The 20570-nt window shown below is 44.2% G+C and overlaps 1 long non-coding RNA gene across 1 annotated transcript; it reads left to right on the top strand.

Moving 5' to 3' along the window:
• The first annotated feature begins 1151 nt into the window (after positions 1-1151).
• LOC148143287 (uncharacterized) lies at positions 1152-19809 on the top strand. Its single transcript, XR_015751160.1, has 3 exons — positions 1152-1229; positions 9212-9589; positions 18085-19809. It is a non-coding gene; the product is annotated as an uncharacterized LOC148143287 (long non-coding RNA).
• Positions 19810-20570: the final 761 nt, after the last annotated feature.

Below are 20570 nucleotides of genomic sequence, written 5' to 3'. Positions count from 1 at the left end.
GTCCACCAATCACAAAACTTGCAGTCGGTGCGGCATGTAAGGGGCGTGTCTCCGAAAGTCGGCCGCCATTGGTCAGGTGAAGTAAGGTGCGCTCTGATTGGAGGGAGCGCGGAGACGGAAAGAAGAAAAACAAAGATGGCGGCGCGAGGCTGCGGTTTTCTCATCGACTCAGCGGGCGGTTTCTGACGGAGGGAGGGGGGCAGACAGGCATCGTTTACCTCAGAAAATACCTTTAAAATACATTTCAAATTAAAGCCGGAACTTTTCAAACAAAAGTTGTGAAGAAAAGGAGACAGTCCCTGGTGGGGTTTATTGTTTATTTGTGTATAATTCCCGGGGCCCGGGAAGGGGGAGGTGACGGTTACCGGGTGAACGAGAAAACAAATTAAAAATGTCGGCGGTGGAGGAGAGAGAGCCGGCGCCCGCGGCTTCTTCGGCGGCGGCCGGAGCCCAGGAGCTCAACAACCCCCCGGAGCTGGAGGAAGGTCCGACCTCCAAGGAACGGGGGGTCCGGCTGGAGGCTGGATTTGCTCAAGGCTTGTATCTATTAACTTATTTAAATGGTACCTACTGTATGGGGCTATGGTTTACATTAAAACCGGAGGGTCATGTCAGAGTGTTTGCTTATATTGAGCAGTTGTAGTTGGTAAAATACACTCCCTGGAGCAGCACCTTCTATGATGCTGCATTTCTTGCCTTCTGCCCTTCCCCCATTTGTTATCTCCCATTTGATTTTACATTTTATTTGGTCAAATTTAATTTCACAATAATCGGACATTGTATTCACTGTGTGCTATCAATTTGTTTGTTGGAATATTGTAAGACAAAATTAATGGTGTAATTTCATTTCTGATGTCAGAGTTTGACATTGAATGTGCAGATGTGAATACCACATGTGAAAATAAATCAAGAACTCATGCTTTTAACAAATGCAGTTCACTGATATTAATGGCTTTGTCTCATTTCGGGGTGCTGATTCAAGTCTGACCAACAGACTCTTTCATCCCGTCATCCAACTTAATTAAAGTCTGATAGAAAATAACTCTGGCAGACTAAAATTTATACAATTTATTTATAAGATTTATTTACGTGTCCGTTGTGCTTGACGTGGTCTCCTTTGCATTAGGGAGACTGGATTTGCAGAATGTTTCGGAGAACACCTCTGGGAAAAGTGAAGTAAATGATCCACTGTCCTGTGGCTGAACACTTTAACTACCCCTCCCACTCAGGTAAGGCATGTGTGTCCTGGGCTGCCTCCATCGCCAAACTCTAGCCACCTGACATCTGGAGGAAGAACACTTCATCTTCCATTATGGGACCATCCAACAATTTGGATCAGTATAGATTTCACCAGTTTCCTCAATTCCACCCTCCCCCTCCCCCTTAACAAGCTTTATGGGATAGTTAAGTATGGGATCAGAAAAAAAAATACATTTTCATCTTATACTTTGGTAAACACGGTAACTAGACTTAGTCTACAATAATCTATAAAGAGAAAAGGATCATAAGTCACGGTAATGGAAAAATTGATAAGGAATGAAAGGGGGAATGCTAGCTTAGATACAGTGGAAATGGGGGGAATTTCATGCAAAACTAATTTAGAGGTATGTGGGAAAATATAGACACTGCAGTACTGAACATGACAGCAAACTGTCCTTTCCAGAAAGGTGCATTTGCAAGACGTCAGACAGAGATGCATAAAATTCCTACAGTGCAGAAAGAGGCCATTTGTCACATTGAGTCTGCACTGACCCACCAAAGAGCATCCCATTCAGAATCACCCCATGCCCCTGCATTTACCATGGCTAATCCACCTAGCCTACACATCATGGAGCAATTTAGCCCGGTCAGTCCACCCACCCTCCATACCTTTGGACTGTGGGAAGAAACGCCTGTAGACAGGGAGAACATCCAAACTCCACACAGTCTGTCACCTGAAGTTGGAATTGAACCTGGGTCCCTGGCGTTGTGAGGTAGCAGTGCAAAGCACCGTACTACCCCAATATGTTATAAAATTTGAATAAACCCACTAAGTTGTAAATTTGTTCGTATGAAGAAATTACTGCAAATGATTGGAAGCAATAGTGCAAATGAAATCTTTTTGAGTGTGATCCAAAACGTAATTCTAATCTAATGATTGAAAATGCTTCGACCTCTGGAATGGTCTGTGAGAGTATGTGTTGGAATTAGATTCAATTATGGCATTCAAAAGAGAGTTGGATCATTAAACTGAAAAGTAAAGTAATTGCAGTGTTCGGTGAAGAGAAGTACTAGGTTCTGTGGTGATTATAATGTCAGTTAGGTGGATCGCACAGAATATGAGTTCCTTGATTGGGGCTGTTAACCTGGTCCAATCGGGGAGCCCTGGCTGACAGAAACAGGCATGTCAGAGGTTCTTTTCACTGAGCAAACTGGACCAGTGTCAAGGTTTCTGCACGTGTACATAAAGGGTAACATGGTGACACGCCTCTGTGGGGTTGTTTCAGGTACAATCCCCATATTTCCAGGCTGGCTGTCTCCCATTGGATAGTTGACATGTGAATCTCCTGGTCAAGGAGGCGCATGTCTGGGGATTGACCAATAGGAAGCCCAGAAGGACTGGAAGGTGCCTGCTCCTCCTACCAATCAGAGTTCCCCACCCCCTCCCCATGTCTAAATGCAGAAGTTGGACCTTGAGCTTCTGAAGCTGCTGCTCCTCCTCTCTCAATGAAGATTGATCTTCACCTCAAAGTGCAACTTTCTCCCTCTGTCCAATATTTGTTGGTACAACACTTTTTTTTCGAAGGATGCCATCTTTTCTGATCATCACAGTTAAAGGGGTGTCTTCCATATGATATTCAAAGGGACGGTCAGTTAGGAAGGCAGGGTCATGTCTTGTGTTATTGTGTGGTATGTGTGAAAGCTGCAACAAGACATCTCAACTGCGATGCTCAGTGCTCTGACTGATGAAAGCAAGCGGGCAAAAAGCCTTTCCTGTCTACCTGTGACTCCACTTTCTAGGAGCTATGAACCTGCACCCTAGATCTCTCGGTTTGAATACTGCATGTGAAACAGATTCGATGCTTATTGGTAGACGTTATTAGTTGGTGCTTATCTCGACTATTTCAGTACATTATCTCGATACATAATTCCTGGCTCTCTAATCGTATACTTTTGTTATTCTTTTCTGCCTTTAATATAGCACTGAATCTATTTCACATGCAGTGTCTCCAACCAAGAAGTTCGAGACACTGCATGTGACACTGCAGTGTCTCGAAGAAGTCCTAGAAAGTGGAGTCATGGGTAGACAGGGAGGTGAAGAAGACTTTCAGCATGCTTGCTTTCATTGGTCAGAGCATCGAGTATAGGAGTTGGGACATCTTGTTGCAGCTGTACAAGATGTTGGTAAGGAGTACAGCATGCAATTCTAGTCACCCTACTGTTGGAAGGATATTACTAAGTAGAAAGGATGCAGAAAAGATTTACTGAGGTGCTACTTGGCTGGAAGGTTGTTATAAGGAGAGGCTGGATAGGCTAGGACTTCTTTTTTCCAAGGAGCTCAGGGGACTCAGACGTGATATAAAATCACGAGAGGCATAGATAAGGTAGACAGCCAAAGCTTTTTCCCCATGTGGGGGTCTAAACTTAGAGGAAACAAGTTTAAGGTGAGTGGAGGAGAGATATAAATGGGTCCAGAGGGGCAAACGTTTACACGGAGAGAGTGGAGAATGTCTGGAACAGATTGGCAGAGGTGGTGGTGGAAGCGAATACAATTTTGTCGTAGAGTCATGGAAACAGACCCTTTGGTCCAACCCGTTCATGCCGACCAGATATTCCCAACCCAATCTAGTCCCACTTTCCAGCACCGGGCCCATATCACTCCAAACCCTTCCTATTCATATACCCATCCAAATGCCTCTTAAATGTTGCAATTTACCAGCCTCCATCACATCCTCTGGCAGCTCATTTCATACACGTACCACTCTCTGCGTGAAAAAGTTGCCCCTTAGGTCTCTTTTATATCTTTCCCCTCTCACCCTAAACCTATGCCCTCTAGTTCTGGACTCCCCGACGCTAGGGAAAAGACTTTGCCTATTTATCCTACCCATGCCCCTCATAATTTTGTAAACCTCTATAAGGTCACCCCTCAGCTTCCGACGCTCCAGGGAAAACAGCCCCAGCCTGTTCAGCCTCTCCCTGTAGCTTAGATCTTCCAACCCTGGCAACATCCTTGAAAATCTTTTCTGAACCCTTTCAAGTTTCACAACATCTTTCCGATAGGAAGGACATCAGAATTGCATGCAATATTCCAACAGTGGCCGAACCAATGTCCTGTACAGCCGCAACATGACCTCCCAACTCCTGTACTCAATACTCTGACCAATAAAGGAAAGCATACCAAACGCCTTCTTCACTGTCCTATCTATCTGCGACTCCACTTTCAAGGAACTATGAACCTGCACTCCAAGGTCTCTTTGTTCAGCAACATTCCCTAGGATCTTACCATTAAGTGTTTAAGTCCTGCAAAGATTTGCTTTCCCAAATTGCAGCACCTCACATTTATCAGAATTAAACTCCATCTGCCACGTCACAGCCCATTGGCCAATCTGGTCCAGATCCCGTTGTAATCTGAGGTAACCCTCTTTGCTGTCCACTACACCTCCAATTTTGATGTCATCTGCAAACTTACTAACTGTACCTCTTATGCTCGCATCCAAATCATTTATGTAAATTACAAAAAGTAGAGGGCCCAGCACCGATCCTTGTGGCACTCCACTGGTCACAGGCCTCCAGTCTGAAAAACAACCCTCCACCACCACCACCCTCTGTCTTCTACCTTTGAGCCAGTTCTGTATCCAAATGGCTAGTTCTCCCTATATTCCATGAGATCTAACCTTGCTAATCAGTCTTCCACGGGGAACCTTGTCGAACGCATTATTGAAGTCCATATAGATCACATCTTTTGCTCTGCCCTCATCAATCTTCTTTGTTACTTCTTCAAGAAACTCAATCAAATTTGTGAGACTTGATTTCCCAAGCACAAAGCCATGTTGACTATCCCGAATCAGTATTTGCCGTTCCAAATACATGTACTTCCTGTCCCTCAGGATTCCTTCCAACAACTTGTCCACCACCGAGTTCAGGCTCACCGGTCTATAGTTCCCTGGTTTGTCTTTACCCCCCTTCTTAAACAGTGGCACAACGTTTGCCAACCTCTTGTCTTCTGGCACCTCATCTGTGACTATCGATGATACAAATATCTCAGCAAAAGGCCCAGCAATCACTTCTCTAGCTTCCCACAGAGTTCTTGGGCACACCTGATCAGGTCCTGGGGATTTATCCACTTTTAACCGTTTCAAGGCATCCAGCATTTCCTCCTCTGTAATCGGGACATTTTGCAAGATGTCACCATCTATTTCCCTACAGTTTATATCTCCCCCATTTTTTTGTGGCTCCACACAAAGGCCCCCTTGCTGTTCTTTGAGGGGCCCTATTCTCTCCCTAGTTACCCTTTTGTCCTTAATATATTTGTAAAAACCTTTTGGATTCTCCTTAATTCTATTTGCCAAAGGTATCTCATGTCCCCTTTTTGCCCTCCTGATTTCCCTTTTAAGTATACTCCGACTGCCTTTATACTCTTTTAAGGATTCACTCCATCTATCCTGTCTATACCTGACATATGCTTCCTTATTTTTCTTAACCAAACCCTCAATTTCTTTAGTCATCCAGCATTCTCTGTACCTACCAGCCTTCCCTTTCACCCTGACAGGAGTATACTTTCACTGGATTCCCATTTTCCAACCGTCCCTTTACCTGCGAACATCTGCCTCCAATGAGCTTTCAAAAGTTCTTGCCTAATACCGTCAAAACTGGCATTTCTCCAATGAAGAACTTCAACTTTTAGATCTGGTCTATCCTCTTCCATCACTATTTTAAAACAAATAGAATTATGGTCGCTGGCCCCAAAATGCTCCCCCACTGACACCTCAGTCACCTTCCCTGCCTTATTTCCCAAGAGTAGGTCAAGTTTTCCACCTCCTCTAGTAGGTACATCCACATACTGAATTAGAAAATTGTCTTGTACACAATTAAGAAATTCCTCTCCATATAAACCTTTAATACTATGGCAGTCCCAGTCGATGTTTGGAAAGTTAAAATCCCCTACCATAACTACCCTATTATTCTTACAGATAGCTGAGATCTCCTTACAAGTTTGTTTCTCAATTTCCCTCTTACTACTGGGGGCTGTATAATACAATCCGAATAAGGTGATCATCCCTTTCTTATTTCTCAGTTCCACCCAAATAACTTCCCTGGATGTATTTCCAGGAATATCCTCCCTCAGCACAGCTGTAATGCTATCCCTTATCAAAAATGCCACGCCCCTTCCTCTCTTGCCTCCCTTTCTATCCTTCCTGTAGCATTTGTATCCTGGAACATTAAGCTGCCAGTCCTGCCCATGCATGAGCCATGTTTCTGTAATTGCTATGATATCCCAGTCCCATGTTCCTAACCATGCCCTGAGTTCATCTGCCTTCCCTGTTAGGCCCCTTGCATTGAAATAAATGCAGTTTAATTTATTAGTCTGACCTTGTCCCTGCCTGCCCTGACTGTTGACTCACTTCTGTTCTCAGCTGTACCCGTCTCAGATCGATCTCTTTCCTCACTATCTCCTTGGGTCCCGCCCCCCACCTTACTAGTTTAAATCCTCCCACGCAGTTCTAGCAAATTACCCTGCCAGTATATTAGTCCCCTTCCAATTTAGGTGCAATCTGTCCTTCTTGTACAGCTCACTTCTACCCCAAAAGAGATTCCAATGATCCAAAAATGTGACTCCTTCTCCCATACACCAGCTTCTCAGCCATGCATTAATCTGCTCTATCCTCCTATTCCTGCCCTCACTAGCTCATAGCACTGGGAGTAATCCAGATTTTACTACCCTTGAGGGCCTCCTTCTTAAATTTCTGCCTAACTCTCTCTAATCTCCCTTCAGAGTCTCAACCTTTTCCCTTCCAATGTCATTGGTTCCAATGTGGACAATGACCTCCTGCTGGCCCATCTCCCCTGTGAGAACATTCTGCACCCTCTCTGGGACAGCCTTGATCCTGGCACCAGGGAAACAACACACCATTCTGCTTTTTCTCTGCTGGCCACAGAACGTCTGTCTGTACCTCTGACTACAGAATCCCCTAACACGATTGATCTCTCATTGCATTAGAGCCAGTCTCAATACCAGAAACTTGGCTGTTCATGCTACGTTCCCCTGAGAATCCATCACCTCCTACATTTTCCAAAACAGCATACCTGTTTGAAATGGATATATCCACAAAAGACTCCTGCCCTTGGTGCCGACCACTCTCACCCTCCCTGGAGTTAACCCATCTATGTCACTGTATCTGAGACTTTCCCCCCTTCCTATAACTGCCATCCATCACATACTGTTGCTGTTGCAAATTCCTCATCGCTTCTATATGTCTGTCCAACCGATCCACTCAATCTGATAAGATTAGCATCCAACAGCATTTCTGGCAGATATAATCCGCAGTAACCCTTAAACTCTCTTTAAACTCCCACATTTGACAAGAAGTACATATCACTGCAAAGGCCATTTTTGCTACTTCACAATCTACAGACCCAGAACATAATACCGTTTTATTCCTCTACAAACACTGCTCCAGGTTAAATTAATAGCTATGGCTTATATTTTATGTTTAATCAAAAGACTTATCTCCAAAAACACATAATCAAGAAAGAATCCACTATACTCACTACTGCAGCTTTTCTCTTGGGGACAGACTTAAAACAACAATTAACTTATCTAATTCTGTGCTGTGAACTTCGCCCAACAGTTCCTCCAAGATTAGTTGTGAATTTCACTGTTTGTTAATTTTCCCAGATGCACTCCGATGTCCAGCGATACACGAATTCAAACAGTCATTGAAGAAACATTTAGACAGGTACATGGATGGGAGGGGTATGGAGGGATATGGCCTAAATGCAGGGAATGGGACTAAATTAATTGTGAAAACTAGGCATCATGGGAACTGTTTCCATGCTATAGACCTCTATGACTCAATTTCAAGACAGAGGGTTAGAATCGTAGAATCCCTACAATGGGGAAGCAGGCCATTCGGTCCACCAAGTTTTTCACTGACCCTCCAAAGAACATCCCACTCAGATCTACCCCAACCCTGCATTTTCCATGGCTAATCCCCTGAGCTTGCTTATCCCTGGACACTGGTAATTTAACATAGCCAATCCACCTAACCTACACATCCCTGAACACTATGGGTACTTCTGCACGGCCAATTCACCGTAACCTGCACCTCTTTGACTGTGGGAGGAAACCGATGCTGACACTGGGGTAATGTTCACACCCGACATGAACATTGCCCAAGGCTGGAATTGAACCTGGTCCCTGGTGCTGTGAGGCAGCAGTGTTAACCACTGAGCCATTGTGCTGCCCCATGGTTATTATGATACTAAATGTTTTAATTTGATATTTTAAGTTAAGAACAACACCTGTGCCCCCTGTAACCCTGCAAGTTTATTTTTGTTTCAAATACCCATTCAGTTTTGAAATCATTGATCCTTTGACTGGTGGGGAGAGTTTCAAAGAGATTTACCAGATGTTGTTGGGGATAGAGGGTTTGAGCTATCTGGATAGGATGGATCGGTTGGGACTCTTCTCACTGGAGCTTCAGACATTGAGGGTGACCTGGTAGAGCTTTATAAAATCTTGAGGGGTATAGATAAAGTGAATGAGGTGTATTTTCCATCGGCTGGGGGATTTCAAGACTATGGGGCACATTTTTAAGGTGAGAGGAGACAGAAGTGGCAAAGGTCTTTTACACAGTGGTTCATGTGTGGAATGAACTGCCAGAGGGAGTGGTGGTGCTGCTACAATTACAACATTTAAAAGGAGAGGTGTGGGGGGAATATTGGGTCAGCATCAGGCAAGTGGGACGAGTTTAGTTTGGGATTATGTTCAGCATGGACTAGTTGAACCGAAGGGTCTGTTTCCATGCCTTACAACTCGAGGATTCATTCAGGTTACGATGGTCTGACTATCCAGATAACGCATGTGCTCACATCCCTATTAGTCTCTGATCAAATGTTATGGTATATAAGATAACAGAATGTAAAGGAAGATCTTTTGGTTTTGGGGATGTGGAAACCAGAATTGTCTGTTCTAAATCTCTGCGCTGACTTTCATAATCTCTTTATACAGGTTACAAGAAGGGAAGGATCTACAGAGAGAAGTCTGAAAGCAAAAGTCATTTCAGGTCTGAAACAGACACTCAACTCGCCATGATCTGAAGATCACAAGTCTCTGGACCTCAAATGTGAAACATTTATCTATTCTGTTGGCTTCAAAGGTTTTTAAACATCAGTGCGATTGGAAATGCATGGAGTGTGAGAACACGCACAGATGTGTGTGAAAGTGTTCGACTGACCATCAGAGGAAGTATTCCCAGGAACACTACCTGAGTGAGAGTCTTCCTGTGTACTTGGCTGTGGAAGGAGCTTGAACCAGTTAGACAGATCGAATCCTCACTGCACAATTGTTACGGACCAGACCAGATCCCCGGACAAATACTTTAAGAAGGTAGCCGTGACCCTCATTTTTTCTCATTTTAAAGCCATATGTGAAATGTGACTGCTGGCCGTTAAGCAAAACATGATTTGCTTAAAGGCTGTCATTAAAATACAGCTAAAGAGAGGAATTTAGGATAATTCTGCAGACTGCAAACTTAATAGACACAGAGTAACTGTTACTAACTAACTATTCCGATACAGTAACATCCCTTTAAACACACCCTTTTTGGCAAAAAGGCGAATTCCAACACACATTTTCACATCGTGTTCTCCAGAAGGAACAAACCAACGAGCAAATTCAGAGAGAGTAGCAGCCAAGAGACACTCACTGAAGCTTCCAACTCCTCCTGCTTAAGGCAAAAATCTAAAATAAAAGTAGGAAATGTGGTCGAGGGTGCTGGACACACCCAAGCTGCTCCCATTGGTCTGTTCTGAATGTTGTGGTTGTGCTAGCCTCCGCCACTTCCTCTAATGGCACGTTCTGTGTGCGCACCACCCTCTGGGTTGGGGGTGGAGGTTGCCCATTGGGTCCTGTTTGTGTCTTTTCTCTCTCATCTTGGACCTATGCCCCATGGTTCTGGACTCCCCCATTCTTGGGGGTGGGGGGGGGGGGGATCCTTAACTATTCACCCTACCCACACCCCTCATGATTTTGTAAACCTCTATAAGGTCACCCCTCTTCTTGTAAATCTCATTAATGCAAAGCCAAAGATTCATCAATGTCCAACTGACAGATGTCCAGCTCCCAAAATAGTCTCTCATATTAATTTCCATCAGAAAGTGGTGATGCCAAGACAATGTCTTGCTCCCTCTGAGGTAAGGACTTGGCCACTTCATCCGGCCGATAGTTGTATGAATCGTAGAAGAATCATGGAATCGCTACAGTGCAGAAACAGGCCCTCAGCCCAACAATCCATACTGAGCCTCTGAAGAGTAACCCACCCACACCCATTCTTCTACCCTATTGCTCTACATTTACCCCTGACTAATGCACCGCACCAACACATCCCTGAACACTATGGGACAATTAAGCATGATCAATTCACCCTAACCAGCACATCTTTGGATTGTGGGAGGGAATGAAGCAACCAGAGGAAACCCACACAGACACTGGGAGACAACTTGGAAACTCCACACAGACAGTTGCCCCGAGGGAGGAATCGAACTCTGACTCAGCCAGCAATTAAGACCCTGGCAATTTCCACTTACTTCCAGCCTCTTGCCTCAAAAGTGATTGGAATTGAAAGATTCCATCTGAAGTTTTATTTCTCTTCAGTTCCGACCTTCACTGTCGGTCAACGAATCTCTGTTTCCTTTGTCACAATTCTGACAACCTTACAGAGGGGAGGGAGCAACTGGAGATTTATTTTCCGAGTCTCGATTTATTTTCAGAGCAACTCCAATTCACGCTGTGTCAGTCGGTTTCCCTTCGTATGATCAACCTTACCCATGTCGTCTTTTCCCCAGAGATGGGGAATTGAAGATTAGAGGGGATGGATTTGAGATGTGAGGGGAAAGACTTAGGAAGGACCTGAGGGGAAACGTCTTCATGTAGAGGGTGGTGCAACAGTTCTGGTTGCCATATTACCAAAAGGATATGGGCGCTTTGGACAGAGTGCAGAGAAGGTTTATGAGGATGTTGCCTGGTGTGGAAGGTGCTAGGTATGAAGAGAGGTTAGGTTTGTTTTCATTAGAAATAAAGGAGATTGAGGGAGGACCTGATTGAGGTTTACAAAATCATGAAATGTATAGACAGGGTGGATAGAGATAAGCTTTTTCCCAGGGTGAAGCCTTGAAGGTCATGCTTTCAAGGTGAGAGGTGGAAAGTTTAAAGGGGATACATGCGGCAAGTACTTTACACAGAGGGTAATGGGCACCTGGAACACATTGCCAGCAGAGGTAGTAAAGGTAGGCATGGTAGATTCATTTAAGATGCATCTAGGCAGATGCATGAGTAGGTGGGGAGCAGACGGATACAGATGCTTAGGAAGTGGGCAACAGGTTTACACAGTAGGTTTGATCGGCTCAGGCTTGGAGGGCTGTAAATTTTCTTTGTTCTTTGTATGTGGAGTTGGTTGCCAGAGAAAGTGGTTGAGACAGATACAATAACAACGTTTAAAAGGTATCTGGATGGGTTTTTGGATCATAGAATTATAGCATCTCTACAGTGTGGCAACAGTCCCTTTGGCCCAAAACATTCATACTGGCCTTCTGAAGAGTATTTCACCCAGACCCATTCCCCTATTACTCTCCATCTTCCTCTATAAGAGTACCCTTCAGTTTCCAGAGAAAAAAATCCCAGTCTATCCAGCCTCTCCCTATAACACAATTTTTCCAGACTCGGTAGCATCCTAGTAAATCTGTTCTGCACCCTTTCTAGTTTAATAATTTCCTTTCAATAGTAGGGTGACTAGAACTGAAGGCAGTATTCTGAAAGTGGTCTCACGAAGATCTTATAAAGCTGCAACAAAATGTCCCAACTCAATAAATACTGAGAAACTGGACATTGGTAATCAGAAACAAAAACAGAAGTTGCTGGAAAAGCTCAGCAGATCTGGCAGCATCTGTGGAGAGAAATCAGAGTTAACATTTTGGAATCAGTTTTGAGGGGCACCAGACCCAAAACGTAAACTCTGATTTCTCTCCATGGGATGTTCCTATGCTCAGTGCTCTGACAAATGAAAGCAAGCGTGCTGAAAGTCATCTTCACCGCCCTGTCTACCTCTGAGTCCACGTTCAAGGAACTATGCACCTGCACCCTCTAGCTCACTTACAATTGACATGTATGTCCTGCCCTGGTTTGACCCACCAAAATGCATTGATCTAAATTAAACTCCATCTGCCAATCTTCAGTCCATGGCCCACTTAGAGTCATAGAGTAAGACAGCATGGAAACAGGCCCTTTGGCCTAAACTGGTCCATGGTGCCCACCCAGCTAGTTCCAATTAGAGTCATAGAGATATACAGTACAGAAGTGATCCTTCAGTCTAACTCATCCATACTTACCAGATATCCTAACCTAATCTAGTCCCATTTGCCAGCACTTAGCCCATATCTCTATAAGCACTTCCTTTATTCATATACCCATCCAGATGTCTTTTAAATGCTGCAGTTGTACCAGCCTCCACCACTTCCTATGGCAGCTCATTCCAAACACGCACCAGCCTCTGCTTGAAAAAGTTGCTCCTTGGGTCCCTTCCCCTTTTACCCTATACCTATGCCCTATAGTTCTGACTTTCCCACCGCAGGGAAAAGACCTTGTATATTTACCCTGTCCATGCTCCTCATGATTTTATCAACCTCTAAAGTCACCCCTCAGCCTCCGATGCTCCAGGGAAAATAGCCCTCTGATTTTGGTGCAGCATCTTGTATAGTTTCAGCTGACCTCAATGTATTTCCAATGAAGTTAATCATTTCACTGAATGATAAAGAGATGGACAGGGTTGTGGTCTGGCCCCGGACCTTTGTGACGTTTCCCAGACTCTGATCTCCCTCCTTGAGGCTTTTTCACACTGGATCCTGTATTCATGTAACATTTACCTGCTGCATCGTGGCAACCGCCAATTCATTGGATACTTGCCCATCGCTTCAGGAACCTTTTAAATTCCTCATTAAAGACGATCCAAATGCATATTGATCTTTGATCAGTTCCATCAAATTTATGGTTACACCTACTGTTAGAATTCTTTAGCTAATAAGTTGTTGCTTCCCATGTTTACCAGTCACCTCTATCTTTATCCTTGGGTGTCTTATGATGTATTCATTCACCTCACATTCCAATGTCTGCTAATTTCTGTATCAATGATTCGTTCCTCTCCGTATGATATGGGGCTGCTTTCACTATCTGAAACTGGTTGGAATCTTTTCTTCTAATGCTTTAATGATTTTTTTTTGTGCAGGTAGATCTGTAACTACTAAAGGACCTATATCTATAAATATTTGAAGGATCTTAGAGTCATAGAGATGTACAGCACAGAAACAGACCCTTTGGTCCAACCTGTCCATGCCGACCAGATATCCCAACCCAATATAGTCCCACCTGCCAGCACCCGGCCCATATCCCTCCAAACCCTTCCTATTCATATACCCATCCAAATGCCTCGTAAATGTTGCAATTGTACCAGCCTCCACCACATCCTCTGGCAGCTCATTCCATACACGTACCACCCTCTGCGTGAAAAGGTTGTCCCTTAGGTCTCTTTAATATCTTCCCCTCTCACCCTAAACCTATGCCCTCTAGTTCTGGACTCCCCAACCCCAGGGAAAAGACTTTGTCTGTTTATCCTATCCATGCCCCTCATAATTTTGTAAACCTCAAAAAGGTCACCCCTCAGCCTCCGACGCTCCAGGGAAAGCAGCCCCAGCCTGTTCAGCCTTGTCCGATAGCTCAAATCCTCCAACCCTGGCAACATCCTTGTAAATCTTTTCTGAACCCTTTCAAGTTTCACAACATCTTTCTGATAGGAAGGAGACCAGAATTGCACGCGATATTCCAACAGTGGCCTAACCAATGTCCTGTACAGCCGCAACACGACCTCACAACTCCTGTACTCAATACTCTGACCAATATAGGAAAGCATACCAAATGCCTTCTTCACTATCCTACCTACCTGTGACTCCACTTTCAAGGAGCTATGAACCTGCACTCCAAGGTTTCTTTGTTCAGCAACCTAATCTAAATATTAGAACAGATTGATTAAATAATTAAAGAGTCGACAGAGTTATTATCGTTTTGCTTGTCAGAACTATCTTAAGCAAACATTTTTCCCAAGATGTCTAACTCCTGTCAACTATGTTCCGCTGCATTAACCACGGCTAGTTGTCTGTGTCCTGCTCAGTTATGGGCAGTCAGAACAGGAAAAGACCTTGGCTATTCACCCTATCTGTGCCCCTCATCATTTTATAAACTTCTGGAATTGTCTGAAGACAAGTATCTGTGATGCTGGAGATCACTGGAGGAGGCCAAGATGGATCATCCATTTGGTACTTCTGGCTGAAGATTGCTGTGAGTGCTTCAGCCTGATTTTTTTGTGCTGATGTGCTGGGCTCTTCCATCATTGAGGATGGGGATATTGGTGGAGCCACCTCCTCCAATGAGTTTGTTAATTGTCCACCACCATTCACTACTGGATAGGGTAGGACTGCAGAGCTTTGATCTGATCCATTGGTTGCATTATTATTATTCACAATTTATAATAATGATTTGGAGTTGGGGATAATGGGTCACAGGTCAAAGTTTGCAGAGGACTGTGAAACTTTACAGAGGAACATAGATATTTTGAGTGAGTGGGCAAAGGTCTGCAGATGGAAAACAATGTTAATAAATGTGAAGTCATCCATTTTCATGGGAATAGCAGTAAAAAGGACTATGACTTAATGGTGAGAAGTTGCAGCATGCTGCTGTGCAGAGGGACCTGGGTGTCCTTGGACACGAATCAGAGGGTTGGTCTGCAGGTGCAACGAGTAATTAAGATGGCAAATGGAATTTTGTCCATCATTACTAAAGGGATTGAGTTTAAAAGGCGGGAGTTATGTTGGCCGTTCCAACAATCAAGTTTACGCCATTCCCTCCGAAGAACGTTTCTCACAGATCCCCCTCCCACCCTATCCAGTCGTTTCTGCTGGTGGGTGAGACCTGGACTAGGGGTATTGGCCTCAATATGAGGGGGAGTAGAATTCGGACAGAGATGAGGAGGAACTGTTTTTCCGGGAGAGTACTGAATCTTTGGAATTCTCTGCCCAAGGAAGCAGTAGAGGCAGCTTCATTAAGTATATTCAAGACACAACTGGATGGGTTTTTACATAATAGGGGAATTAAGGGTAGTCGGGATCATGCAGATAGGAGGAGCTGAGACAATGAATCGATCAGCCATGATTTTAATGAACGGCAGAGCAGGTTCAATGGGCCAAATGGCCTGCTCCTGCTTCTATTACTATGAAACTATAACCCTACATTTTCCATGGCTAACCCATCTAATCTGCACATCCCTGGACACAATGGGCAATTTAGCATAGCCAATCTAAATTGAGGCTTGTGAGGATTGTAGTGATGTGAATAGTGAACATCAGAGAATGATAGAAGGGGACAAGGAGGATAAATGTATCAGCACTCAAAATTGGATTCTAAAAATCACAAAACTTGAAACTAAAGAGTGTGTCTGAATGTGTGCTGCATTGTCACAAAACTGAATGAATTGACTGCACACGTTGAAGAGAATAATTATGATCGGAGACTCTTTACAGCGATGCGGCTTCAGGATGACAAGGATTAGATCCTGAATATTGAGGGGGTGCCATTCAAGTCAAATGGGAAGCTAGGTAAAGGTAGAGAGTTGGCACTGCTCATCAAAGCACTGATAACATGGTAGTGTGGTGTCAGCTTGGATTTCAGGTCCTGATTTCTCGTCCTCTGTTGATCTCCCTGTTCCCACAGAGGAAGATGTCAGCTGTTCTCAGCTCTGCTGAAGCTCTGACCTTCACCCCCACCCCCACCCCCCAGCCCTAACACCTTCTGGAACAATAAAACATTCAGTCGATCAAGGCCCATTCCACAATCTCCCAGCCTTAGGTCGCTTTTAAATCTTTTCCCTCTCACCCTAAACCAATGCCCTCTGGTTTCAGACTCCCCCACCCTGGGGCATAGATGTTACCTATTTCCCCTATCCGTGCCACTCATGATTTGATAAATCTCGACAAGTTCACCCTCTGCTTCTGACGGCCCAAGGGCAACATCCCCATCCTATTCAGTCTCATTTTATACCACAAACCCTGCAACCCTGGCGACATCCTTATCAATCTATTGGAGTTTCACGATATCTTCCTATCCTATAGGAGGGAGACCAGAATCAAATGCAACATTCCAAAGGTGGCCTAACCAATGTCCTGTACAGCTGCAACTTGACCTTCCAACTCCTATACCCAATGCACTCAGTGGGTCAAATGGCCTCTTTCTGCACTCCAGGTGTTTTATGATTTTAATTGATATAATATGTAGATTTATATTAAATATAAATTGCTTCATATGGTGTAAGTCTGATATTCACTGTTGTACAAGCTGCATGGCTATGATCTTTTCCCTAATATAGTAATGGAATTACATGCTGTATTTCTTGTCATCAATTTTATTTAATAGGTGAGCAGGAAGTCATTCAGCAACTTTACTGGCTTTATTTTATCAAGCAGTGGAGTTTAATTTAGATAAATGTGAGTTGCTCCATTTTGGGAAAGCAAATCTTAGCAGGACTTATGCACTTAATGGTAAAGTCCCAGAGAGTGTTGCTGAACAAAGACACCTTGGAGTGCAGGTTCATAGCTCCTTGACAGTGGAGTCACAGATAGATAGGATAGTGAAGACGGCGTTTGGTATGCTTTCCTTTATTGGTCAGAGTACAGGAGTTGGGAGGTCATGTTGCTGCTATACAGGACATTGGTTAGGCCACTGTTGAAACATTGCGTGCAGTTCTGGTCTCTTTCCTATCGGAAAGGTGTCGTGAAACTTGAAAGGATTCAGAAAAGATTTACAAGGATGTTGCCAGGGTTGGAGGATTTGAGCTATAGGAAGAGGTTGAATAAGCTGGGGCTGTTTTCCCTGGAGCGTCGGAGGCTGAGGGGTGACATTATAGAGGTTTATAAAATCATGAGGGGCACGGATAGGATGAACAGACAAAGTCTTTTCCCTGGGGTCGGGGAGTCCAGAACTAGAGGGCATAGGTTTAGGGTGAGGGGGGAAATATGTAAAAGGAACCTAAGAGGCAACGTTTTCACTCCGGTACATGTATGGAATGAGCTGCCAGAGGAAGTGGTGGGGGCTGGTACAATTGCAACATTTAAAAGGCATCTGGATGGGTATATGAATAGGAAGGGTTTGGAGGGATATGGGCCGGGAGCTGGCAAGTGGGACTAGATTGGGTTGGGATATCTGGTCGGCATGGACAGGTTGGACTGAAGGGTCTGTTTCTGTGCTGTAACCTGTATGACTCTATGATGTTTCATTTTCATATCCTTATTCAGTTTCATTTCCAAGTCATTGTAACCAAATGAAGTTTTCCTCAATACACACTTAAGGCTATCTGGCTGCCTGATGTGTCCTGGATAATATGTGATCAGCAGGCATCTGGTAATCTACAGGAGTTGTCATTTTTTTTAGATTACTTAGTGTGGAAACAGGCCCTTCAGCCCAACAAGTCCACACCGACCCACCAAAGCGCAACCCACCCAGGCCTATTCTCCTACATTTACCCCTACACCTAACACTACAGGCAATTTAGCATGGCCAATTCACCTAACCTGCACATTTTTGGACTGTGGGAGGAAACCGGAGCACCTGGAGGAAACCCACACAGACATGGGGAGAATGTCCAAACTCCACACAGTCAGTCGCCTAAGGCGGGAATTGAACCCGGGTCTCTGGCGCTGTGAGGTACCAGTGCTCACCACCATGCCGCCCACATTATATTTATTTCACTGTACGGACAGTGATCACTTATTTTGTGAATTTCGTTGCAGGAAGACATGAGGAAAGAACCAAATGTTACATCAACCTCTGATGGAGCCACTTGATTTATTGGGAAAGGAAATCAAGGAAATCGTACCAAACATCATCTTCACTATCCTATCTACCTGCAACTCTGAAGGAATTATGAATCTGTACTCCAAAGTCTCTTTGTTCAGCAACACTCCCTAGGACCTTACCATTAAGTGTATAAGTCCTGATCTGATTGTTTTTTCAAAAATGCAGCACTTCGCATTCATCTGAATTAAACTCCATCTGCCACTCCACAGCCCATTGGCCCATCTCATCAAGATCCTGTTTTAATCAGAAGTAAACTTCTTCGCTGTCCACTATACCTCCAATTTTGGTGTCCTCTGCAAACTTACTCCACCTATGTTCATAGTCAAATCACTTATATAAATGATGAAAAGTAATGGACCCAGCACCGATCCTCGTGGCACACACTGGTCATAGGCCTCCTGTCTGAAAAGCACCCCTCCACCACTGTCTTCTACCTTTGAGCTAGAACTGAAAAAAATAATTGAGGTCAAAATGCCTTCCCTCGTTGTGGTTCTGTTCGCCGAGCTGGGAATTTGTGTTGCAGCCGTTTCGTCCCCTGTCTACGTGACATCCTCAGTGCTTGGGAGCCTCCTGTGAAGTGCTTTTGTGATCTTTCCTCCGGCATTTATAGTGGTTTGTATTTTCCGCTTCCGGTTGTCAGTTCCAGCTGTCCGCTGCAGTGGACAGATACAAATCACTATAAATGCCGGAGGAAACATCATAGAAGCGCTTCACAGGAGGCTCTCAAGCACTGAGGATGTCACCTGGATAGGGGACGAAACGTCTGCAACACAACTTCCCAGCTCGGCGAACAGAACCACAACAACGAGCACCCGAGCTACAAATCTTCTCCCAAACTTTGAATGCCTCTCCTCTTCTTCTCCTGCTCACAGTACGCTGGCTGTAGCCAGCCAGCTGAGAGTCAGTCCTCAACGGAGGAGATTCCAATCTCCTGGTATTTTTTTTTTACTGAGGTAACTAAATCTCTTGGTTAAACTTTTTTTAAAATCCGCTCACATTTTTTTCCCCAGCACCCATGTGTGTGTGGAGGTGTGAGATAGCAGATACATTCAATTTTGCTCAAAGCACACAATCTGCAGGCAGTCAATCCATTTTTTATTTGGAAGTAGAACCAGTCTGACTCAACATTAGGAGACAGGCAGGCTCTAACCTCACACCTTAAATACATTCTCTGAGCTGAAATGTCACCTTCAAATTACATCGAGAACGTTCCTTATAAGTAGTTCTGGGATTTACATATTAATGAACTGAAACCTGCAACCCATTCTAAAAGATGAAAGACTTGACAGCAATCTAGATTTGTTCAATTCAGTTGTATGACACAGAATTTGTCCCAAAAAATTACAATGTCTTGTGATCCTGCTCCACAGCTACCTGATGAAGGAGCAGCACTTCGAAAGCTCGTCCTTCCAAATAATACCAGGTTATGTTCCAATACGTTTGTCTGATTTTTACCTTTGTTTCTCGTGAACACAGCCCACACTTTCTGCTGCAGGCAGTAACCTTTACAATGCTGATGAAATGATGCAGTACCTGCAGAGATGAAAAACTTAACAGTTTTAATTTTAATTCTGTCTTATGATCCTGCTCCACAGCTACCCGATGAAGGAGCGGTGCTCCAAAAGCCAGTACTTCCAAATAAACCTGTTGAACTATAACCTGGTGTTGTGAGACTTTTAATCTTTGTTTCTAGTGAATACAGCCCACATCTCCCACTGCTGCCAGTAACCCTTACAATGCTGATGAAACAATGAACCCGAACTCCTGAAAAATTTATAATTTCTCACAATTCTGCCACTCGTTCACTTCTGATCCAGGACATTGGAAACTTAGTGCTGGAGGTTGAAAGAAATGAGTAGCTTTAAAACAAAAACTTGTTGAATCTCTCAGCTTTCAATGAGAGTCTGAGTCTGACGGTGAATTCTGGTAACCTTTATTGCAACCCTGCTTCATTACAGTTTCAATTTTTCCCAGAAAAAAGGTGCACGAAAAGTAGCGTTTTTTAAAAAAACAGTTCAAGGTCAAAGCGCACACACTCCCCATCCCCCACTTTCTTTACTATTGGTCAGCACCAAATTATCCCTTTGTAACTGGATCCTTGGAACAGCCTTCACCTGGAGGAAGTATTGCCTCACTCAGCAGTTTCAGCCTACACTCTGTATACAAGTTAGTTTCTCCAGCTCATTTGCAGGAGGGAGGTGCAATCATGAGTCAACCACACTGCTGTGGGTCTGGAGTCACGGGTAGGCCAGACCGGGTTAAGGATGCAACTGGGATGACAGTGAATCCTTTCCTGCAAAGGTAGCTTCATTCTCTAAAAAGGACTTGAGTGAATAAGATGGGAGTTTTCTTCCCCTGAAAATGGTTTCATCATTTGATTCTGAACTCCAGATTTCAATTGCGCCATCTACCATGGTGG

The sequence above is a fragment of the Chiloscyllium plagiosum genome, unplaced genomic scaffold (genome assembly GCF_037043375.1).
Source record: "Chiloscyllium plagiosum isolate Xiang-an unplaced genomic scaffold, Cpla_swu_hap1 HiC_scaffold_27, whole genome shotgun sequence".
In the NCBI taxonomy this organism is placed as follows: Eukaryota; Metazoa; Chordata; class Chondrichthyes; order Orectolobiformes; family Hemiscylliidae; genus Chiloscyllium; species Chiloscyllium plagiosum.
The sequence above is the reverse complement of the archived record's forward strand: the minus strand, read 5'-3'. Positions and strand labels throughout refer to the sequence as shown.